Source organism: Taudactylus pleione, unplaced genomic scaffold (genome assembly GCF_031769625.1).
Source record: "Taudactylus pleione unplaced genomic scaffold, aTauple2 ptg000154l, whole genome shotgun sequence".
Taxonomy (NCBI): domain Eukaryota; kingdom Metazoa; phylum Chordata; class Amphibia; order Anura; family Myobatrachidae; genus Taudactylus; species Taudactylus pleione.
The window spans coordinates 21,998,241-22,022,086 of NW_028284556.1; the positions used below are offsets into that span (position 1 = coordinate 21,998,241).

General features: G+C 42.5%; 1 protein-coding gene across 1 annotated transcript in view; it reads left to right on the forward strand.

The window, feature by feature from the left end:
• The window catches only part of PPP1R14C (protein phosphatase 1 regulatory inhibitor subunit 14C), a 115,018-nt gene that overhangs the window by 23,170 nt on the left and 68,002 nt on the right, over positions 1–23,846 (forward strand). The window lies entirely within an intron of this gene.

Sequence of the window (23,846 nt, forward strand, 5' to 3'; positions counted from 1 at the left end):
CTGCACAGCAGATGGTACGATGCAATGAACCTTGCCATGCTGTTCCATGCAGTATGTAACGTCACATCGCGCCATTGTTTATTGTGTACTGCGTACGCGTTGTACCGTTATATTGCATTGCAGCACTGCTGGGTAGCACCATCGCATGGTGTGTACCCAGCCTTAGTCTTGCAAGTTATTTAAAAATAAACATGAGGGGCTTCATTCTAATCATCAAAAAAAAAACATGCAAAACAAGTTTGAGAAAGGGTTATTGATACTTTTCAATCAGAGGGAAATAAAAAGTTGTCAATTATAAAGAGTTGGACAACACATGTCCTCCTCCACAATTGAGCATGTGGCAGTTCTGGTACATATTGGAGTGACTTAAATACAAGTTAATGTCCACCTATTGCCTGATCGAAGACCAGACCTCAATCCCATCTAGAAACTATGTAGTATTTTGGAAAAGTGCTGTTGAGCGCTTTGAAACTTGAACAATATTACACAGCAGAAGGGTGATAACTCCATTTTTCCAGTGCACAATTACAGTAAATACATGCATAACTAGATTCCCAGCTGTAATTGCTGCCAATGTATAGTAACATAGTTATGTAATCAGTATTTGTGTATATTTGGAGTATATGTATATGCTTGGACAGAGACATGGTTATAGTGCAAAGGCCCAATGACCATTTTGGTGTCTGCTGATATCTTGCTCAAAGGCTCCAAAAAGATCATGGAACAAAAGCTGTGCATCATAAAGGGGTCTGCGACTCCACCCATACACAGATAACCAATCACCCTCTCTAATAAAGATGAAAACACATGAGGATAAATACCTGTCCCGGCGTGCACTGTATGACGCATCAAGTGGCTGGCACCATCACGCTTACATGCCCAATGGTGTGTGTCTATTGGCTGATGTCAGTACATCAGGTTGTAAAACTATGCAACTATGCTCCCACAGGATAAAGGGAAATGCAACATCAATTTGTCCTTTTTGGGACATTAAACCATACACCTACTTGTTGCTGCCACAAGGCATGCACAACAGCTCTGCATGTTGTGACCGTAACACTTGTAAAATCATATTACATACTACCACGTTTGTGGTCATGACACGAGCCCCTGACTGAACTGGGGAAGGGGGTTTCCAGGCAATAATGTGATAAGAGCCTATACCTCCTGCGTATTACATGCAAAACCTTGAACAGACACCCTCCTAGTCAGTATCTACAAAATGTCTTGGTCAGATATTTATGGCAGGGACAGGTACCACCTACATGAGTATAAATTCTAGGCTTTGGGACGTCCGTAAATCATCTACAAATTCAGTGTTGTGCGGACGTGATGCTGATAGCCTGCCTTATATTGGTAAAATAAAAAAAGGGGGAGGCGTTGTGTTATAAGACAGGAATGCTAAGTTTTATATTATACATGTAAAAGCTGAAGATCAGAGATTCTTATAGTTCATAGATTATATTTATTCATATATAAATGATAGATTCCATGATAAGGGTGTAAAAATACTGTCCTTCTCATGCAAGCCTGCTGTTAGGACTCGGACTGTTAGGCCGCGACAGAATTCCCGGTCAGCTGTGCTCCAGCTATCCAGATTTTGGTACACTTCCTACATACTAGTTTCCCCCGCAGCTGTGCGTGGCGTCTGCCGCGTAGTACTGTTTCTGGTGGTTAGGTGATCCTGCAAATAGCAATCCTATGCAGTTGTTAATGTGTGGCCAATCAGCAACTGACACTGGGTATATAAACCCCTCCAGGATCCTCAGTCGGCGTCTGTGCAACGTTTCCTTAAGGTTTCCTTTTGGCTCCTGCCAGATCCACATCTATTCCTGACTTAGAGCATCATGGTATACTGTTTGCTAGTATGCAGTACAAAACTAGTTTCCAAGCCATCGTCTTCTGCGCATAGCCCAGCATCCTGCACTCAGAACTTAATTTTCTATTACTGAGTCCGTCTCAGTAAGGACTCTACCGTTATCTGGGGTTTACCCTGTGCTCGTACATACTTGCCTTCATCCTTTACTATCATCCACAGTTCTACAGTTCATGCATCAGTCAAGTGGATTACATCTCATACTTCTGACTGCAAATTTTTGCAGTTCTAACACAGGGACTTATCCTCAGCCACTACCAGCATATATATCTCTCAGTATTTATAATCATTTGTCATCATTAAAGTTCTGCAACTTTATTCTCATCACCTTGTATCAAGTTATAACATAGGCTGCCTTCATCCATTATTATTAGTATTTGTTTCTCCAGCTCTGTGCCATCATATGAGGAAAACATATCTAAGACCTCCTCAGTTTCTGCTACCGGTATCACTGCTAGTAAAGCCTGCTACATCACAGGAGGCCAAGTTCCCCAAAGTCGTGACACCTGCTTTTCCTATACACTCTTACGTATATTTTGGTTGGGGATGATGGTCTGGCTCCTAGATTTTACAAATTTTTGGTACCCTGTATTAACCTAAAAAGTTAAAATTTGGGCCTCATTTAGTATACATCCCCTATGGTGGGGCTCCTGCAAATGTGCAGGATCCATTTTGCGCATGTGCAGAATGGGTGCGTCGTCTCATGCAGTGCCCCCTGGCCGTAGCTTGAATGACAAGCTGCGGCTGATTGGTGGTGCCGTGGGGGCAGTGCTGACCTCCGTTCTGGTAATGCCGAGGCCAGGGTCTGCGTCTCCTCCTGCAGACTTCCTGGCTACGAAGGCCAATTAACTTCAGGGTTGGCCGATGGTCTCGCAGATGATCCAATGTTGCGTCTTTGGATGCAGCGCTCCTATCTGCAATGCTATCAGGAGGTGTCTCTTCTCTTCAGATGCCTCCTGCCACATTAGCATGTTTTCACTTCACCACTACGTCTATCTCTGAATCAGGCCCTTTGCCATAACATTGTGTATACAGTGTCGGACTGAGGCATGAAGGGCCTACTGGGGGAAGGCAGTGGTAGGGGCCTATGCTTAAAGGGTGTGGCCAGTCTCCAGAGGGGTATGGCCAGTCACCAAAGACACTCTCTAACCATTATAGAGGACAATTGTCTGTAGACAACATGGATACTCCACTGCATGGTCTGTTCATCCATGTTTCTGGTCTACCTAACTAGCTGACTCTGTAATAGAGTAACAATATATTCAAGTGTCTGAAACCTGACAATAGAAGAGGTGGTGGGGCACTCAGACAGTAGGGCCCACCGGGGATTTCCCCTGTACCCCTGTGGGCCAGTCCGACCCTGTGTGTATATTGTCATTTATATTCCCTAACCAGCTTCCCCTTTAACCCATCTGACACCACCAGTGCATAAACAAGCGCTAATCCTATATTACTACAATTTATATAATATCAAAATATTCTGTAGTGGTTTACATTTTGGGACAAATTCAGTAATAAGACAAGACTGGGGTGTATCGCATGTTGAATGTGATGCACCCCACCACTGATGTCCTGCATAGCGGCATTTAGTAACGCTGTGTGCGTGTACCATTGCATTTAAAACCAAAGAGGACAGCTCTTGTGATAACGGATGTCTTTTGCGGTGTGAGAACTTCCGGGTTAATTACCAGGTGTCCTTCTGTGCATGTGCGAGCTGCAGGTGGACACTGGGATCCTATTGGAATAATGTTAGACAACGCCATCTGCAGTTGTAACTTGTATCTCATATTTTGTCAATGTTACTAATGTGATCATTGTCCTGGTTCTGTTACTGGTTTAAAACCGCTCTTTAACATACACAATATAGGGCCTGATTCCAAGTTGTACACTATGCCCAACGTAATCTGTGTGTGTCGCGAATGTTTCTGGGGCGTGTCACATCCTTCATCTGCAATCCTGTACACATGAAATATGGCTCCGGCGTCTCTGTTCCTGCGCACATTCTGTGCGACCATAGAGTTATATGTGTTACAAGAAAGAAAAAGGAATGACTCATTCTCTGGAGCACGCTTTACAAATGATGTTTTATGTCTATATTAAAACATAACTTTTATTCTTGTCTTTAAAAATAAATCCTTCATTATCAGACATAAAACCTAATTTGTCATTCCTTCTTTCTCTTGTAATACATGTTACCTTATATGTGACTCTAGGGAGCACCACCAACTTGAGAGGATCAGCCGGAGCTCAGATGAATGTCGGTTACCACATTTATTTACATAATTGATATAGGACTTTAAGTTTCTGTGTTTAGAGCTACGCAGGACTGATAGCGTGGAATGATCTGCGACCGATGCTGCGCCTATGTACGTGGATGCTTGGATTTGCAAAGATGCCGGTGGGTGTCTCAGTGCAGAACCCGGGGACTGCAGCACTTAAATATTTTGCACACCGCAGCTGCATATGGGATTGTAGGTGCTGTGGTTATAGTACAACTCTGAATCAGGCCCATAGGGGTGTAGTTACTAAGCAGTGTTAGACAGGGTGAAAACTGATTAGAAAATGATAAGGTGCCAGCCAATCAGCTCCCAACTGTCATCTCACAGGCTGTGTTTGAAAAATGACAGTTGGGAGCTGATTGGCTGGCACCTTATCACGTTTCACTCTGTCCCCTAACACTGCTTAGTAAATAGACCCCATAGTGTCTATAATCCTAGCTCAGTTTCTCTCCTTGAATGTTGAAAACTATCTATAGAATTTATTGCTGTGCAAACTTCAAGTGCATGTCACTCTAACTGCACCCACATGGATCAGACAGGGCCATTAACATTCTATGTAACAGACAGATTTCTGGGCAAATTTGAGTATTCTAAACACTATCTACACAAACAAGCTATATGACAAATGAAGTATTCGATCAGCTGTCACTACAGCAGTATTTAGTAAGAATTCTAGATTTTACTTTACACCCCATTAAGTAACTGAGGCAGATTTCTTATGTATCTGGATAGTAGTTTTAGTATTTTCAACAGGAATTAAGATGGGTACACACTATCGGATAGAATGTGACGATCTAATAAACACTCTGATCCAACAAGGCGATTATCCAGAGACGTGCAGTCAGAGCCTCCCCTGTCATACTCCTGAGATTTGACATTAGAATAATACTAGGAAGATATTTATAACTTTTAAACATATTCTTTGTTTATTGTAGTAATTTTTATAGTTAACCAGCTTTGTGGAGCTCCCTGGGATTGCAGGGAGATGAGAGATGAGGCAGGAACAGCTCAGCCTCACTTCTGTATGTCAGATGCTGTTTGCAGAGCTAGGGGTGGGGCCATACCATGGGCAGTAGTAAGCTGCACAGAAAGAGAGCAAATAGAGGCATGCCTCGGAGTATGGGGTTGTGCCTTAAACACTGATGGACTCCTTGGATGTGTCATGTGACCAAGAAGTGCACTGCAGTGTTTAGCAATCGGATCTCAGTCAGCAGCAGCAAGAGAAGACACATTGACGCAGGTAGGAGAATCAATGGACACTGAAGCTTAGTGTAGTGAGGGGAGAGTTACAGTGAGTAGGGGTGTTATAGGCTCCCAGCACTCAGACCCATCTCCTTGTGTGCCTCCCCAGCCATTGACCTCACCGCACGTCATTGCGATTATCGGATTGGTGTGCACTCGTAAACACTGAGCAATTACTTGCTCAGTGTGTACTTTCTTTTGATCTCTTCATCGGGAACGGTAGGTCAGGAACAAGATAGCACGTGCAGCACACGCTATCCTTACCTCCCGATCTGCCAGTTGCAGGAGTACTTGAATCCATTTATCTGCTAACGCTCCTGTATTAACTGATCGACCTGATAATTGGACAATGTGCACCAAGTTTTAGGGTTTGCAAGAAGGACCAGGTTTTTTTTTTTTTCAAATTTGTGTTTTATTTCTAACATACAATACAAAATTAATACATTACATAAACTGGTGTACAGATCTGTTCTCATACACTTTCTGCAGTCGCGACAAACAGCCCTTCTCGGTGCGCCATGTCCAGTCTGACCCTGTGTGTACCGAGCATCTTTTTCACCAGAAAATGTGTTTTAGGGCCGTATTCGATTTGGAGCGAAAAGTCCGAGGCCGGACTTTTCGCCGTCATCGGAGGTTTTGCCTGTGAAAAAGTATCGCGCACGTCCCTGCATTCAATTCCAAATTGTCGAAAATGGGACCTGGCGAAAATGAAATGAGCGTAAATTTTTTTTGGGGAAATCAGCCTGACACCCCTCAAAAGATGCTCTGACATGGGAGTTCACTATGGGTACCCCCGAATAGCCCTGCTAAAGGTATTTGGGGTTTTTAAATGCTCTCAATAGGTGCTATTTAGCGTCTTTCAGCAAGTGTTGAAGAATAGTATTTTGCAACTTTTGGGGGGGAAAATAAGTATACCCATCAAATTTGGGGAACATGAAAATGGATGCAAGCATATTTCAAAATGTGTAAAGTCATGCATTAAATAGCGCCAAAAACGCACCTACAGCAAGCACCTGCAATCAAATATACACCTCCCCCATACTTGCAGACCCCCTCAAGGCTATTTTGCTAGTTTTTGAATTTGTACCCCCACTTTGAATTTTTTCGCCAATTTTTTCAAAGTGCTTTTTTGGGGTATCCTTTTGTATATTTCTCTTGCGTTTTTTTTTTACACAATTTGCATCAAGGGGGGTGTACAAAAAGGGTACAGGGTGGTTTCTGCACCCCAAAACCCCAATTTTGCACATTTTTCCGCTGGGTATTCATAGGCAAATTTTTTTGCCTATTACATTGCATTGCGTTGTCGCACCGGCGAAAAGATGCTAAGATTGAATACTGGGATAAATGAAATAGGCGAAAAAGTTTAGCTGAAAATAGCTTTCACTCCAAATTGAATACGGCCCTTACTTGCAACTGAATACGACAAACCACTTCACTTGAATGCACTGATTAATTTGTGACAATTTTATATCTGTGTTTGCGACAAAGTCTGAATCTGTATTCGAAGTGCTATGATGCCGCAGCTTTTTTCCGTTGTGCTTTGTATTCAGATGCAGTCACACGGGACCTGGAGGCTCGCTGCCACCAGGCATCTCACGCCGCAAGGCGTATTAAAGCTACGTGTATGAGGACAAATCTGTACAGTGTTATCTTTTGTGTATTTTTCTTTCAATTTAAGTTCTACATTTATATTGGGTCATGTCAAAAAGACTAATAAGCACAGACATCAAATGATTAGCAAAAAATAAGTCCCTAAGCAATTATCAAGTTTTGTAGCAAGTTAATATTTTAACAGCTTTAGTTCCTTGGTTTATATCTGTATGTACTATTGTCAGTATTTATACTAATTAAGGGGACATAAAGTGTAGCAGAAGCTAAATCAGCTGAAATTGGATAGGATAGGGGGTAAGCTGGGTGGAGCCAAAGGCTTGTCTATATCCATTTTTACAATGGTCTAATATCAGTCCATTGACTCAGTGTTCATAATGTAAAACTGTATCCAAATATGAGGACACGATTCAATTATTTTTAAGCCGCGCTAATTAATGGGTGCCAGATGTACAGTAGCAATTCAATTTGTGTTTCGGAGCACATTAATTGTCGCGCCCATTTAGACCGGTCTTAGCTGTGTAAAACGTCTAAATCTGTGTAAAGTCCTGTTAGCGTGCCAAAGGGTGCGAGCAGAAATGTCTGCTCCGCTGCTATTTCTGCCCGAACTGAGCAACAATTTAATTGCTCAATCGAGCGTCCATTAGTAGCAGCTGCTAACAATTGAATTTGCCTTAAAGTTGGAAGTTAAAAAGATAATTAGTTTATTTTTAAAATCTGGAAGTATTTTTGCAAGCCTAAATATTGTGGTAAAAAGTGGCCTGTCTCGTCCTTCATTATGTTTTCATCGATTTGGAGAGAGATATATATCCTATTTATGGTGTTTTTAAATGCACTTCCTGTAGATGGCTGAGCTATTAGTATAGATCAATCAGTGATATTTGGAATATCTCTTTGTCAAGTAGTTAATATCCTCGACTGGATGGATTTAGTTGTAGCTATTTAATCAGTAATATAGGGAAACCATCACCAATATATGAAGAGGAGTGATGGCACGACAATGAACATTTATATTTGGAGTCTAGTGAGGTTACTTGTATTGCACTTTATCGCGATCACAATGATTGTGCCCCCCTCCCCCTGGATTTTATCCTGGCTTAGGGGCTCACAACTACACCTCCGCAGTGCCACAGCAAATAGTTTATTATTTTTCTAAGAGGCAACGTGGCCACGCCTCCCGCGATTATCTTACGCCCCAATAAGTGCCAGCTTCGGGGATAATTGAATTAGCCCGGGGGATAAAATAAGCCATTGGTAAAGTACTGTGGCTAATTGAATTCCCCCCCCACCCCCCGCCCCCTCCTAAAGTCTCTATTTAAGCTTAATACCACAGATATTCACAAAACACAAATGCTGAATCTTCATAAAGAGAGATCCACTAAAGTTGCTAAAGACTGATGATGACTGGTATCCAGTGATGATTAACAATTTGAAGAATCCATAACCATTTACTCAAAATCCGCATTTGTGCTATATAAACATATACTCATTATCTTAAACATAGTTTCTGGATTTAAAAGATAAGAATAGGTAGTGATCCTGGTTCAACTGTGACACTTCAAAACATAATGGATATTCCCCATACATACATCTGATAAGCTTATATGGATGGTTATACTAGAATGTTGGTTAGTAAATAGAATTATAAATCAGTTTAAGCAAAGTTCACCCAGACCTTATCAAATGGCGCCGTCTATGTCATCAAATAAAAATCTATATTGGAGATTGCCATAAATAAAGTGTCACTGTTGTCTGTTCCGTATCTGAACCCTTGGGACTCTAACCCTGTCAGGATGCCGGCTTCGGGATTTGACCGTCAGGATTCTGTACCCATTCCTTCGCAGGAATGTATCAAAAATCACTTGCAGGGACAGGACTTGCGATAAAGCTTCGTCCCTGTGACTCCCCTCAGCACACTTTTTTTTTGAAAAATACAGTGAGAAAGTGTCCGCGCATGAGCCGCTGGCTAACCAACCCCCCACTCTCCCCCACACCCTCCCACAACCCTCTCTGTTCAGCTTACACTTACCTGTACAGTAATAGGTGCTTTGGTGAGGTCCTCTAGGACTCCAGACTGTCTCCGGATTCCTGCACTGTGACCCAGGTCATCTGCTCATTTCTGCAAACTGAGATGCTGGCATAGAGCAGCTGACCGGAGTCACAGTGCAGGAACCCGGAGACCAGCTGATCAGAGCCCCAGAGGACATCACCCGATCACCAGTCCCTGGATGCAGACTAGATTGTGGTTTTGTTTTTTTAACTTCCCTTTTTTTTTTTCTTCTAGTGATCAGCTTGTTGTCTATTTAGGGGTTGGGTACGGGATGACGGCGCTCAGAATCCAAGCGGTCAAAATCCCAACACCGGCATCCCTACTAGGTTAGGATACTGACTCCTGCCAGTAAGTAACCTAACCTTCCCCCCTGCTGCCTAACTCTACCGCTAACCCCAATACTTACCTTCGGGATGCCGGCGCTGGCATTTTGAGTGCCCACATCCCGACTGCTGGGATGTCAACTACATCCCCTTAGACTACAAAGCTGATCACAAGGGCCGGCTCTGCTTTGTCCGTCAGAGCAGAGCAGGAGTCGGAAAACCTGGGGAAAGCACTAACAAAGCCATCTTTGTTATTAACACAGCTTTCCCACTTATTTTTTTACAATTTATTTTTAGTACATTTCAGGCAGATCGCATTTCCAATTAAAAGTACGGGAAATGCGATCTGCTTACTAAAAATTTAAATTGAAGGGATAGGAGTAGTTTTTCACGAAAACTACTCCAATTGCCCTTTAACCACTTAACTGACTAATTCTTTTTCCAAAAACCGCTCCAAAATTGTCGGTTTCTTTTATGATTGAATTAGGTCAAGAACATAATTTTAAACTTATCCATCACTATTTTATTTGAAAAAATTTTTTTTTTAAAACACAGTATACCATAAAAATAGCAATTTTTATATTATACTGTAGAGATGGCCATTGACAGCTGTACCATTGATGGTTCAACCATCGTTAGAAGCCATCAATTGTTTAGCGATTGGTCGAGATCTGTGTAGACCACAACTGCCGAATCAAACTTCGATTGAGGGTTGCCATCGATGGTGCAACATTGATGGCACACCACTTGGGTTCAGTCAGACCATCGATGGTTTGCAAACCATCGATGGTTGGTTGCCACCCCTAATCAGAGGCTCTGATATTTACCAATGGCTATATGCCAAGTTTAATATTTGGTAATTTTATTCATTTATTTATTCATTGTATGTGCACATGTATGTTTATGTATGTTTTACTTTTGGTGCTATATTAGCACAATAAATGACCTAATGGTATTTTTATCATTTATCCATCCATCTAGCTTTTTAAATCTATGGTGATTGATTTGAAGTAGCGCTGGTTTTTCTTCTATATATTATTTACTTCTTTTATTGGGGACTGACAACCCCCTTTACCAGCAGCTCTCCTGTTAGCGCGTCCTTTCTATATTTTCATAACTGGGACTAAGACCCTGTGTGTCATGAAGGAATGTATTCAGGCATTTTATGGACCAACTCTACAGTGTCTACAATTAAACCTTGCAAAAGAGGACTAAATATGCTGCACAACATAATGTCAAACTTTGTAAGATGGTAAGAATATTGACCAAATGCTTGGGTGGCTTAATGTTTTAGAGCAGTATCTGTTATATGGAAAAATTCTGTATAGTTTCATGGTCATTTTAGTTTCAGTAGATAATTCTTTTGACAACAAAGCCAGGAAATATATTTTAGGCCTGTAAAGTCACTAGCCTCTGCATTGTTGGTTTCCACTTTAGGTCATAATAAAGTCATGTCATTCTCAAACATCAGCCGAGTTTCAGAGCTACTCTTTATCACAAGCATTGCAAGTGAGGCACAGCACTACTTGTTTTACATAAAAATGTACTTCCAAGAGTATCTTTATACATAAATCTGTAACCCTACATAAACGGCATGCATTCGGCATCCCGGCAGTCTGGATGCCGACGCATACATTACCAGCGCCAGATTACCGACGCCAGTCAAAATCCCGGCGCCGACATCCTGACCGCCGGGATGCCGAAGTTAAGTAAATGGGTTGGGGGAGGGTTAGGGTTAGGCACGAAGAGGGGATGTTTAGAGTGCGGGGAAGGGGAGGTTAGGTTCAGGCACCAAAGAGTGGTAGGGTTAGCATACAGACCAACAAGTGTCGGTATGTTAACCCTGTCGGGATCCTGGCGTCGGGATTCTGCCCCCCAAGATCCCGACTGTTTGGTATTTCATATTCATTCCACACAACTACACACCGATTAGTTCATCCAAAGTTCGTCTAACAACCTACAGTTTATTAAATTTGAAAGCCACAAATGGTTTTGCCAGGCAGAATCCGGCAGACTTTGAGGAGATGATCAACCAAATTCATTTCAGTTGGCAAACTGGCACAGTTCTTGGTTAAAGGGGAGGAGAGACGTTGAAAGTTATGAGACAGGGATTTCACCCGATCCCATTCCCATAAATTTATTTCATATAAAATTTTCCTTTTTATTTTTTTATGGATTGGACAGACACTTCTTTACATTAAATTTTTTTTTGAAACATGGCTCCCTTATATTCATACCATTTCTGATGTTTTAAAAGAAGCATTAAGAAAATGTTTTGGTTTGAGGGACTGGTACAATTTGGAGGTCCTGGGTTCTGGTATACCTTTCTAGTTGATGCGGTTGGCCTTATGACCAGATTTTCTATGTGAGAGTTATATTATGTTTACACCCCCTTTTTTGCTATATACCTTGTGTACATCTGCCTGCATGCTATTGGATAATTTTTGTACCAGATATGTGTACCTGACACTGTTCTTTTGTTTTCTTCAACAATCTGTCAATACAATTTTTGTTTAAAAAAAAAAAAAAAAAAGTTATGGGTCAGGATGCACCTGAGCTTTGCTTCCATTAAGGACAATTTTCAGGATGTCATTGATAATGAAAGAAAAGAAATTCCCTCTGACCTCACCTGTTCTTTCAGCAACAAAACAATTTCAGGTACATCAGCAGATGCAGGAAGAAGGCTTAGGGGGGAGATTTATCAAATCTTTCAGAGAGGTAAAGTGGAAAAGTTGCTCACAACAGCTTCTGTAATTTTTCTCGAACAGCCTGTACAATTGCAGAAGCCGATTGGTTGGTACTTAGGGCTCTATTTATTAACATTATTTTTACTAAAATAAAGTGAAAAAGGGTGTTTTCACACCCTTTTCACATTATTTTAGTATCACCTGTAGTTACTATAGGGCAATTGGAGTAGAATTAGTAAAATTCTACTCCATCCCCTAGGTATCACTTATTTTTAGTAAAGCAGATCACATTTCCCATAATTGTAATGGGAAATGTGGGAAATGTGATCCGACCATAGTTACTAAAATACTGAATACTAAAAATAAATTGTAAAAAAATACCGGGGGAAGCCCTGTGATAATAACGCCACCTGGAGGTGGCGTTATCCAGGGTCTTACCAGAATCCAGGGACCGGTGATCGGGCCTCCGGTGATGGCTCCTCTCCGGTCAGCTGGTCTCTCACAGTGCACTGCTGCCCGGTCATCAGGTGATCGGGTCCCAGTGCAGTATGGGAGATCACCTGATCGGGAAGCCTGGAGAAGATCACCGGAGGATGCAGGTAAGTGTAATGAAGGGAGGGGGGGGTCGCGGGGGTCCGCGATCGCGGGGGGCGGGGCTTAGCATCGGAGGGGGTGTAGCAGCGGCGTCTGTTGGCGCATGCACGGACTCTTAGTCGCTGTATTTTTTCCGAAAATACCGCGACTAGAGTGCGGCTGGGATCCGCAGGGACAGAGCTTTATCACAAGCTCTGTCCCTGCAAGGGATTTATAGTAAATCCCTGTGATATTGCCTGAATTCGCAATGCGAATTCACTCGGTAATATCACACTATAATCCGCATTCAATATGCGGATTGTAGTAAATAGAGCCAGAGAGAGAGATAGTGGAGAAAGATTAAGGCTGAGGGGGAGATTTACTAAAGTTTGGAGAGAGATAAAATTGGAGATAAATAGCACCAACCAATCAGCTCCTGTCATTTTTCAAACACAGCCTGTAAAGTGACAGGGGTAAATTTACTATTGGTCGATTTGCAGGTCTATTTGAGGAGTGATTTAGCACTTCTCAAATCGCAAGCAGTGAAATCCGTTTTTTCACTGCATTTACTATTAGTCTATTTGTTTTGCGATTTGCAAAACAAATTCGATTTGAGTCGGTTTTGAAGAGTGATTTGCTGTTCGATTTGGCAAGTTCATGTCCAAATCGAACGGCAAATCACACTTCAAATCCCCGACACAACGAACTGCTTTCACTTTCAGCATGAGCAGTTCGTTGTCACACAGATACATGCAGACATCAGTGAGATGCCTGCATGTATCTGCCTTGAAAAAAGTGTTTTAAAGAGTTAAAATGTAAAAAAAAAAATGTGATGTCCCCCTTTAATCAGAACCAGCCCCGGACTTTGCCAACCCAGTTCTGGTTGACTAAGTACAGGGAAAAAATGACGTAGGGTCTCCCTGTACTTAGTACAACCAGCACTGGGCTATGAGAAGCAGAGCTGGTTCTGGATTTACAGGGAAAAATTTACATAGGGTTCCCCTGTAAGATCCAGAACCAACTCTGGACCCTTTCTAACGGGGGACTGATGCCACAGCCAGGGGAGCCCTATCACCGGGCCCCCCAGCAGCAGCATCAGCCCTGACCATTAACCCAGGCCAGGGATCCCTGGGGAGTTGGAGACCCCTTCAGAAAAAGGGGTCTCCCTCTCCAGGGCACCCTTAGCCTGGGTTGAAAGCCCGGACTATCCCCGCCACCCCTGGGCGGTGGGTGGCGGGTTGATTGTGACAGTGTGGTGTAAAATTAGAAGTGAAAAAAGATTCTTTCCAGTAGAACTGCAGGTCCCAGCAAGCCTCCCCCGCATGCTGGTACTTGGAGAACCACAAGTACCAGCATGCGGGGTATTAAGGGCCCACTGGATGCCTACTGGAGAAGGGGACCACTCAAGGTAAGATAGGTGAGTATGTGTGAGTGGGTATGTATGTATTAAACTTTTACTTTGTAAGGTGTGTGTTTCTTGGAACAGTTCTTTACAGGTGAACTAAAAGTCCCAGTGGGCCCTTAATGCCCCGCATGCTGGTACTTGTGGTTCTCCCAGTACCAGCATGCGGGGGAGGCTTGTTGGGACCTGCAGTTCTACTGGAAAGAATGTTTTTTCACTTCTAATTTTACACCACACTGCCACAATCAACCCACCGCCCAGGGGTGGCGGGGATAGCCCCGGGCTATCAGCCCAGGCTAGGGGTGCGCTGGAGAGGGAGACCCCTTTTTTTTTTTTTTTGAAAGGGTCTCCCAACTCCCCAGGGATCCCTGTCCTGGGATGACTAACGGTCAGGGCTGCGGCTGGGGGCGGGGGGGGGTGGCGGGGGGGGTGATAGGGCTCCCCTGGCTGTGGCATCAGTCCCCCCGTTAGAAAGGGACTAGGGATGGTTCTGGATCTTACAGGGGAACCCTATGCAAATTTTTCCCTGTAAATCCATAACCAGCTCTGCTTCCCATAGCCCAGTGCTGGTTGTACTAAGGGGGTCATTCAGACCCGCTCGTGAGCGGCAGTACGCTCGCAAGCGGGTCGATGTTCCCCCACTGCGCATGCGCACGATGGTTGGAGCTCCGTCGTGCGCATGCGCGAGACCCGGCGAGCGATGGGCTCTCCATCGCTCTGGGTCTCGCACCAGAGGGGGCGTGCTGTCGATGTTGATTGACAGCACGCCCCCTTTGGTGGGTGTGCCTGCCAGACGGAGGGGTTCCCATGGGAACGCCTACCGTCTCAAGCCGGCCCCACTGACATCACTAGTGATGTCAGTGGGAGTGATTTTGGCTCTGATAGAGCCAAAATCACTCCAGGGCTTGCGGCAGCGAGACCCTACCGCAGGGTCTCCGTCGCAAGCCCGATGGTCGCGATTGTCAAGACCATCGCGACCATCATCATGGACGCTCACTATAGCTGTGGGTGGTAACCCACAGCTATGCGAGCGTCCATGAGGACGCTCCAAAAAAAGGTAAGAGGGCCCTGATTCAGAGCGAGCGCTCTGGTCAGAGCGTTCAGCTCTGAATCAGGCCCTAAGTACAGGGAGACCTACGTCATTTTTTCCCTGTACTTAGTCAACCAGAACTGGGTTGGCAAAGTCCGGGGCTGGTTCTGATTAAGGGGGGGGACCACACTTTTTTTTTTGTTACATTTTAACTCTTTAATACACTTTTTTCAAGGCAGATACATGCAGGCATCTCACTGATGTCTGCATGTATCTGTGTGACAACGAACTGCTCATGCTGAAAGTGAAAGCATGAAGCAGTTCGTTGTGTCGGGGATTTGAAGAGTGATTTGAAGTCCGATTTTGAGGACGATTTCAAATCGAATGATGGTAAGTAAGGATTTTGTGTGTTGGGCTATGTAAAAGTACCAATGTTTTTCCGATGGGCGATTTGAGTCCAAAGTCGATTTGAAGTCCGATTTTACATGCGATTGGCCTTTAGTAAATACTCAAAACCAAAATCGAATCCAAATCGAATGAAAATCGCACCTCAAATCACTCAAAATGCCAAATCGACCTTTAGTAAATTTACCCTTTAGGAGCTGATTGGTTGATGCTATTTATCTCCAATTGTATCTTGCTCCAAACTTTATTAAATCTCCCCCTAAGATTTGATAAATCTCCCCCTTTGCAAAACAGTCATCTGGTACTGCCGCTTTCATCGCTTAACGGGGCACCAAATTAATCCACATCCATATGTATAGAAATTGCATTCAAAACATAGGTCAGATGACTCACTATCCAGAAAAAGATCACTAGAACAAATGTCGGCTTAGAACGTTCTTACCATGTGTGGGATGTGTTGAAATAGCTTGAAATTTCTGTTAAGCTATATTGTGTGTACTGTATATTGATGCTGAATGGATTATTTATATCTTAAAGTGTTTTAACTGTTGCTGGTAAATTATTTAAAATATAATAATAATAATACAAATTTAGTATCTAAAATAACCCCTTATTTCTGCTACATGCTGTGTTATTCTATGAGGATGGTATTAGAGTAGAGCTGAGGGAGTGGCATACATTCGAATGCCCTCACAGCTTGTTGCTGTACACACTACTGTAACATACCAGCTAGCAGTAAATCAATATTTACTTATGAACAGGTACTTCTACAGTTCAAACACATTGTGCTACAATTAGTAACAAAACCGTAATATAATGACACTGGGTAATAGACAGAGAGATAGGAGGGCACTGCTGGCAATCTTACAATCTATAGGTATTACCCGTAACCTTATATTGCTTCACTGCAGACACATTGATCCTGATTAAGGTAGAAGCAGTTGCGGCTGCGTCTTTATGCTACTACCACAGCCAATCTGCTTCCTATAGAGACGCCCAATAGCTGCGGAGATAATCCGCTGTGCATATTAAGACGCACCATTGGAGATTTCGCCTGCACTATGGCAGGTGCAATTTGTCCGTCTGAACATGTCCGCCAGGATCCACGTACGTAACTGTGTCTTTGGATGAAGTCGCTGACTGTCACACACACATCTGGCTAGCCAACACCTGAAACACCCAACCATAATGACATCTCTCTGCGTACAATTTCGGTCTGCGTCTTAAAGCGCTAACCATCGAAATGACTGGGATGCATGCACAGACTGAAAACATCATCAGCTTGCGTGCGGCATCAACATTACCGTGCACCTCTAAGTCGGGCCCATTGTGTTCCTTTGGTATGTCCTTCTCAAGGCAATCTCCCCTACAAACTCCAATGTGATAGTTTCACTTTGGGGAACAGACCGCTAAATTTGAACACTACATGGCTGATTCAGAGTTGGGAGCAAAGCAAAAAAAAAAAAATCACTTTGTACTTGGACAAACCATATTGCAAAGGGGTACAAATAATTTTTTTTTTTTTTTGCATGAAAGATAAATACGAGGCTGCCATTATATGTAGTCCATACATACTGTACAGCTTTATTTTTAAATTGCATTTTAGAATTTAACTAGTGCTCAACTTTCTATACATGTGCCCTACCTGCAGTACAACATGGTTGCCACGGTGCTTATTTGCTCCTTTTGACCTCTGAATCAGTCTTTGATGTACCAATAGTATGTATAAGCACCAACTCGTAACTACTGAATTACTATAACCAGACTCAAACAACTTAAAAGATTTGGCTGTTTCCAAGGGTTGCCAAATTTTATAGCATCAAGGATATTTAACATGGGTATGCAGCAGACATCCGAGAGATCTTCTACAGTCCCTAAGTTTTTTTAATATATATATATTTTTTTTTTTTGCAAGAAACAGTCCCTATGGCTTTCCATCGGGCTGCGAAAATTCCCCATTTGCCAAGATCCAAAAAGCTTATCCTATCGGAGCTTTAGCATGTTAGCTAAAGCCATCTTAGATGGGGATGTAGTCGCCATCCCAGCAGTCAGGATGCTGGCGCTCAGAATATCGGTGATGGAATCCTAACCTCCGTCATCCTACCAGCGTTGGGGTTAGGCACTGGGAGGGGGGGGATTAGGGTTAGGCTGTGGGAAATGTGGGTTAGGCATTAGGGTACTTGCCTACTTGTGTTGGAATTCTAAATGTCTGGATGCTGCTGTCTGTATTCTGACTGCTGGGATCCCGTACCCAACCCTCTTAGATGGTGTTAGCCCTTGTAACCACATTTTTCCTTTAGGATCCCTCTCCTGTACCATACACTTACATATGCACATGCATATTGCTGGAATTCCTCTGCAAAACCACCACTTAGAAGTGGCACGGAACCCTTGGTTGCTAAATAGGGGACTAAACACAGTGATACAGAACGCACCCACTGACCCACCAGTGGTAAATAGACCGCTTAGACCTACACTCTGGTAAGCCAAAGTCTAGTACAATTTAAGATTTATTTTTTTAACTTTAACTTCTGAGTAGGGATGAGCACCCACCTTTAGGCACAAAAGCTTTTGTTGGACAGGATTACATGTTCGTATATGAAAAAGGATTATGTACAGATCGATTTCACTTGGATCTTTACCATTAATCATGCAAATCGTACAGTAACTATTAAACAGAGAAATGCAGAGCCGAAAATAATCTTTTGTGACAAGTGCTCTTAAAAGTCCATTTGACTGAACTTTAAGCAGTTTATCGCCCAAAAATAACTATACTGAAACCAGTATTTGTTGAATGTTGTTTTGTACGTAGGATCATGGAGCATGAATATAGCTCTACCCCTAATATAATGCTGCACAAGTTGCAGTGACAGGCAAACTTACAGTAAATTGTGATGCACTGATTAGAGTGATCAGAAACACCTTTCAGATGCCTAACCCTGATGTGAGTGTGGACTTGTACAAAAAAGGGATACAAATTTATTAAATGAATGGCTGCTCAAATATTTGTGCACAACATTTAATGACACTATGCAATGTATACAGGATGATGTACTTCTGCATGTTTTACATCCCCCCTTGTCTCCCGTGTACATGTTAAGATGTCACTTTTTTTTTTTTTTTTTGTAGAAAATATAGAATTTTATAATTAATAAATGACTGGAAGTTCCTATAACTCAGATTAGCTAAAAATAGATTCCCCCATAGAAGTTACTGCCTTGTGACCAGTGTTCATGCCAGGAAATATCTCCTACACTACAGAAAAATGATGGCATCCAGGAATTCAGGGGCACCTACATTTTGAAAGAGAAGAGGTTTTTTTTTTTTGTTTTTTTTTTCAAATGATGGGGCCCCTCAGTACTTCTTATCTGGTCACCAAATAGCACCCAGCACTACAGAAAAATTAGCTTTTCCATAGATGGGGAGGGTCAGCTTGATTGAAAAAGAAGCTGTGTAGAGAAGGTAAGAACAAGAGATGAGCAGGGGAATAATTTGTTCTGCTGTATATGACTGTCCCTGTAAGGTGCATTTTGTATCATTTTTTTATATTTGAGAGACTTAGACCTGGTAATTTGTTTCCTAGTAGTGACTGTAAGGGTAGTTTATAGCATTGAATGCTGGTGGGTTTTGTTTTTTGTTTTTTTAAAAATAATTTATTGGTTTTAGAATAGAAGCATATAAAAAAAAAAACCATGAATACTAGGGCAATAAAAACTGGGATGGTTTACACACAAGTATCCACATATTTTCTTAAATAGATTACAAATAACTATTGCAATTGTTCAGAATGAAATGATCATACAGAATAAAAGTATTTCCAAAACCTACAATTTCGTTGTTTCATTCTTTTACAATCTCACAGGCTACTATAGAAAATATGGATAAATGGTTATAATAAAGTAGCTAAATCAGTACATATGTACCATCCATGAACAATAATTATAAATAAATAAAACACAGTATAATACCCAACATAGAAGACAGAGGGGGGGGGGTGAGGGGGGACACAAAAGGCAAAAGGGGACAGGAACATTTTTCATTTGTGAGTACAATTCTTCACAGTCCAAGTGAGCGGAAGAAACTAAGAATGCACTAAATATGGAAGAGTAGGATATCATTGTTAATGTGAAGAACACGTTGCAATTTTCTTATATATCTATATAGCATCCACTCTGTTTTTTTGAATAATAGAAAAATTTGTGCTTGAGGTGAGGAATCTAGAGTATATAAGGACCTCACGTCTTGTAGAAACTAAGCACCCCTTTGTCGATATCCGGAAGAGTTCACTGCCTATCATAAAACATTTAGCGGTCTAACTTCTGTAGTGACATCTTGACAGTGGGTTTTAGAAGCTGAATCCAATTTTTTTAAATTGCCTTTTTCGCCACTGTCACTACTATAGTCAAGAAAGGAACGAGTCTACCCAAAACTATCAAGTCTTTCCAAACAGAGAAATTGACACATAGTATCGCTAGAGGATCAAGTGTGAGATGAATGTGGAGAATGCTATTACGATGTGATAGCAATTTATTCCCGAATCTTCTGATAAATTTACGATTCCAGAAATCGGATGTAGTTTGGAAGCCGACGGTCTAAATCCCGTCCGCCGGCTTCCAGACGTTCTAATCCCGGCGTGGTACTAATGAGAGGTGTCTATATCTAGACGCCTGTCATTAACCAGATGCCGGAAGACCGACGCCCAGCATCCCGATCGAAGGGATGCCGGGCATGGACAGCCGTGGGGGGGGTTAGGCACCCTCCGGGGAGGATAGGCTAGGGGAAGGGGGGGTTAGGGTTAGGCACCCCGGGGGGAGGTTAGGGTTAGGCACCCCACTGGGGACTTAGGTTCAGGCGGCACCCCTAAGGGAGGGTTAGGGGGAGAATTAGGTTAGTTATACTTTCCTTAGGGATGATCGGGATTTTCACCCTTGCAGGGCTGCCGCTGACAGGATTTGAACCGCCGGACGCATACCTACTACACCCCCAGAAATTATGGGCAAATGTAGCTGCTTTATGACCACATTTCGGGCATGACCCTGACTCTCCAGTAATCATGTGAGAGTGCGGTGATTGAGATATACAGTGCCTTGCAAAAGTATTCACCCCATTGGCTTTTTACCTTTTTTTGTTAATTACAACATGTAATTTTATTTATTTATTTTAATCTGAATTTTTCTGTGATGGATCTGCACAAAATAGTTTAATTTGGTGAAGTGAAATGAGAAAAATATATATAAAAAAGAATCTTTATAAATAAAATTCAGAAAATTGGCATGTGCATATGTAATCACCCCATTTTGCTATGAAGCCCCTCAAAAGTTCTGGTGCAACCATAATTAGTGAAATGAAGTCCACCTGTGTGAAATCTAAGTGTCACATGATCTGTCAGTATAAACACACCTTTTCTGAAAGGCCCCAGAGGCTGCAACACCACTAAGCAAGAGGCATCACACCATGAAGACCAAGGAGCTCTCCAAACAAGTCAGGGACAAAGTTGTTGAGAAGTACAATTCTGGGTTGGGTTATAAAAGAAAAATATCCAAATCTTTGATGATCCCCCGGAGCACCTTCAAATCCATCATCATCAATGGAAAGAACATGGTACCACAACAAACCTGCCAAGAGAGGGCCGCCCACCAAAACTCACAGACTGGGCCAGGAGGGCATTAATCGGAGAGGCAGCACAGAGACCAAAGGTAACCCTGAAGGAGCTGCAGATTTCCACAGCAGAGACTGGTGTATCTGTGCATGTGACCACAATAAGCCGTACACTCCATAGAGCTGGGCTTTATGGAAGTGGCCAGAAAAAAGCCATTACTTCAGTGATAAAAATAAGAAGACACAATTTGAGTTTGCCAAAAGGCATGTGGGCGACTCCCCTAATGTATGGAGGAAGGTGCTCTGGTCAGATGAGACTAAAATTTAACTTTTCGGCCACCAAGGAAAACGCTATGTCTGGTGCAAACCCAACACATCCCATCACCCCAAGAACACCATCCCCACAGTGAAACATGGTGGTGGCAGCATCATGCTGTGGAGATGTTTTTCAGCAGCAGGGACTGGGAAACTGATTTGAGTCGAGTGAAAGATGGATGGTGCTAAATTCAGGGATATTCTTGAGCAAAACCTGTTTCAGTCTGCCTGTGATTTGAGACTGGGATGGAGGTTCACCTTCCAGCAGGACAATGACCCGAAGCATACTGCTAAAGCCACACTCGAGTGCTTTAAGGGGAAACATTTAAATGTGTTGGAATGGCCTAGTCAAAGCCCAGATTTCAGGAATCTGTGGTCAAACTTGAAGATTGCTGTTCACAAGCAGAAACCTTCCAACATGAAGGAGCTGGAGCAGTTTTGCCTTGAGGAATGGGCAAAAATCCCAAGGGCAAGATGTAGCAAACTAATAGAGACTTATCCAAAGCAACTTGCAGCTGTAATTGCCGCAAAAGGTGGCTCAACAAAGTTTTGACTTTAGAGGGGTGAATAGTTATGCACGCTGAAGTTTTCTGTTATGTTGTCCAAAATGTTGTTTGATTCACAATATAAAAAAAACACAGCTTCACAGTTGTAGACATGTTCTGTGAATGAAATGATGCACACCTTCAAACAATCCATTTTAATTCCAGGTAGTGAGGCAACAAAACATGAAAAATGCAAAGGGGGGTGCATACTTTTGCAAGGCACTGTATATAAGCCCTATTAATTGTTTTAATGTGCACCTCTTGCAGATCAGCCGACTGCAGAAGTGTCATTGTCTGTTCAAACTATTTAACAATAGCTGGACCTTCTAAATTTGTGAATATTTGCCAGGTTTGGAAACATTGTATCCAAATCTTGTCATTATGAGGTTCCATCAAATCTGCGTACAAGTACCGAGCCCAATAAGTTTGTATGAGATATTAAAGAAAGCAGAGACATTAAAGTGTCTGTGGTACCGGGAGGGGGGGTGGGAATAAGGATAGAATAGATTGGGCATAGTGACGGATCTGAAAGTATAAATAAAGATGTTTTTTTGAAAAAGCCTATTTTTCTTGCAACTCTGTACAAGATTAATAGTCTGCCCCAGAATCGAACACATCCAATATAATTCCCTTAGATTTCAATGTCAGGTCAGTATAATTCTCTAAGGCAGGAGGAACCGTAGTGTTATGCCAAAAAGAGATGAACTTAGAATATTTGGGGTTTCTACCTAATCTATTTATGGCTAACCACATTTCAAACGTATCTTTTGAATAAAATATCAAGGATCCCAGTAGGAATCCTCTTTTTCAGAGAATGCAATAGCGCTCCTAGTGAGTATGGATGCAGTAATACACAATCTAGTTCATAATCAATATATGTACTGCGTGAGAGTAGCCAATCTGAAATTCACCGCTTGTGTAAACCGTGCCAAATCAGGGAGGCCAAATCAGCCATCAGTCCTATGCGCTGTTAGTTTTGCGTGTGCGTTTCGTGTTTTATTTTGTTGCGCCAGATGAATTTAATAAAAATACAAGTATGATTATTATCAACTCCAGACAACCGTATGGATAACATTTGTATGGCATAGGAAATTTTTGGAAAAAACAATGGATTTTATCAAAGCCACTCTTCCAGATGGCAGATCTCGAGTGAATCAAAGGAGAGAAATTCACGTCCTATAAATTTAGATAACTTCAGTGGAATATTAACCCCTATATACTTTAGGCGAGAGTAAACCACTATAGCTCTGCAGATAGGGGTCCAAAGATACAACACACACTAGTATTGTCAGAAAGCCAAAGCAGTTCTGACTTACCAAATTTATTTTTTATCCTGAGAATTGCCCGAAATCTTCTGATATTCAATACACATGGAGTGAGTCAGATGGCGATGACACTAATAATATGTCGTCTGCGAATAGTGCAGCCCACAGGTCTGCCCCCCTCTCCCAACTGTATACCTTGATAATAGGGAGATTGATGAAGTGCAATTGCCAGTCGTTCTAACGCTATGTCAAATAGTAAGGGGGAGAGAGGACATCCCCGTCGAGTGCCACGTTTGATCTGAAATGGTCTAGAAATGTGACCATCACAAACAATTTGTGTAGAAGGTAAGGTATACAGGGTATAAAGTGTATTAATAAATAACATTTCTACTTCAGGGTCCATAGGGGGTCCACAGGGTTGACCTTGGGGTATAGCTGGATCTGGATCCACCGGCACCACGCAGTGAAAGCTTTTGCTGCTCCCAGGATGCACTTGGGTCCATCCTCTCTACCCCGCCCCTGAGCCACAGGCACCTCAGTTTTAGTTGGTGCCTGGCCGGAGTCGGGTCACCCTTGCGCAGTGGGGCTGCAGGAGCAGCCCCTAAGCTGATTTATTTATTTTTTAAAGAAGAAAAGAAGTTTATTTTC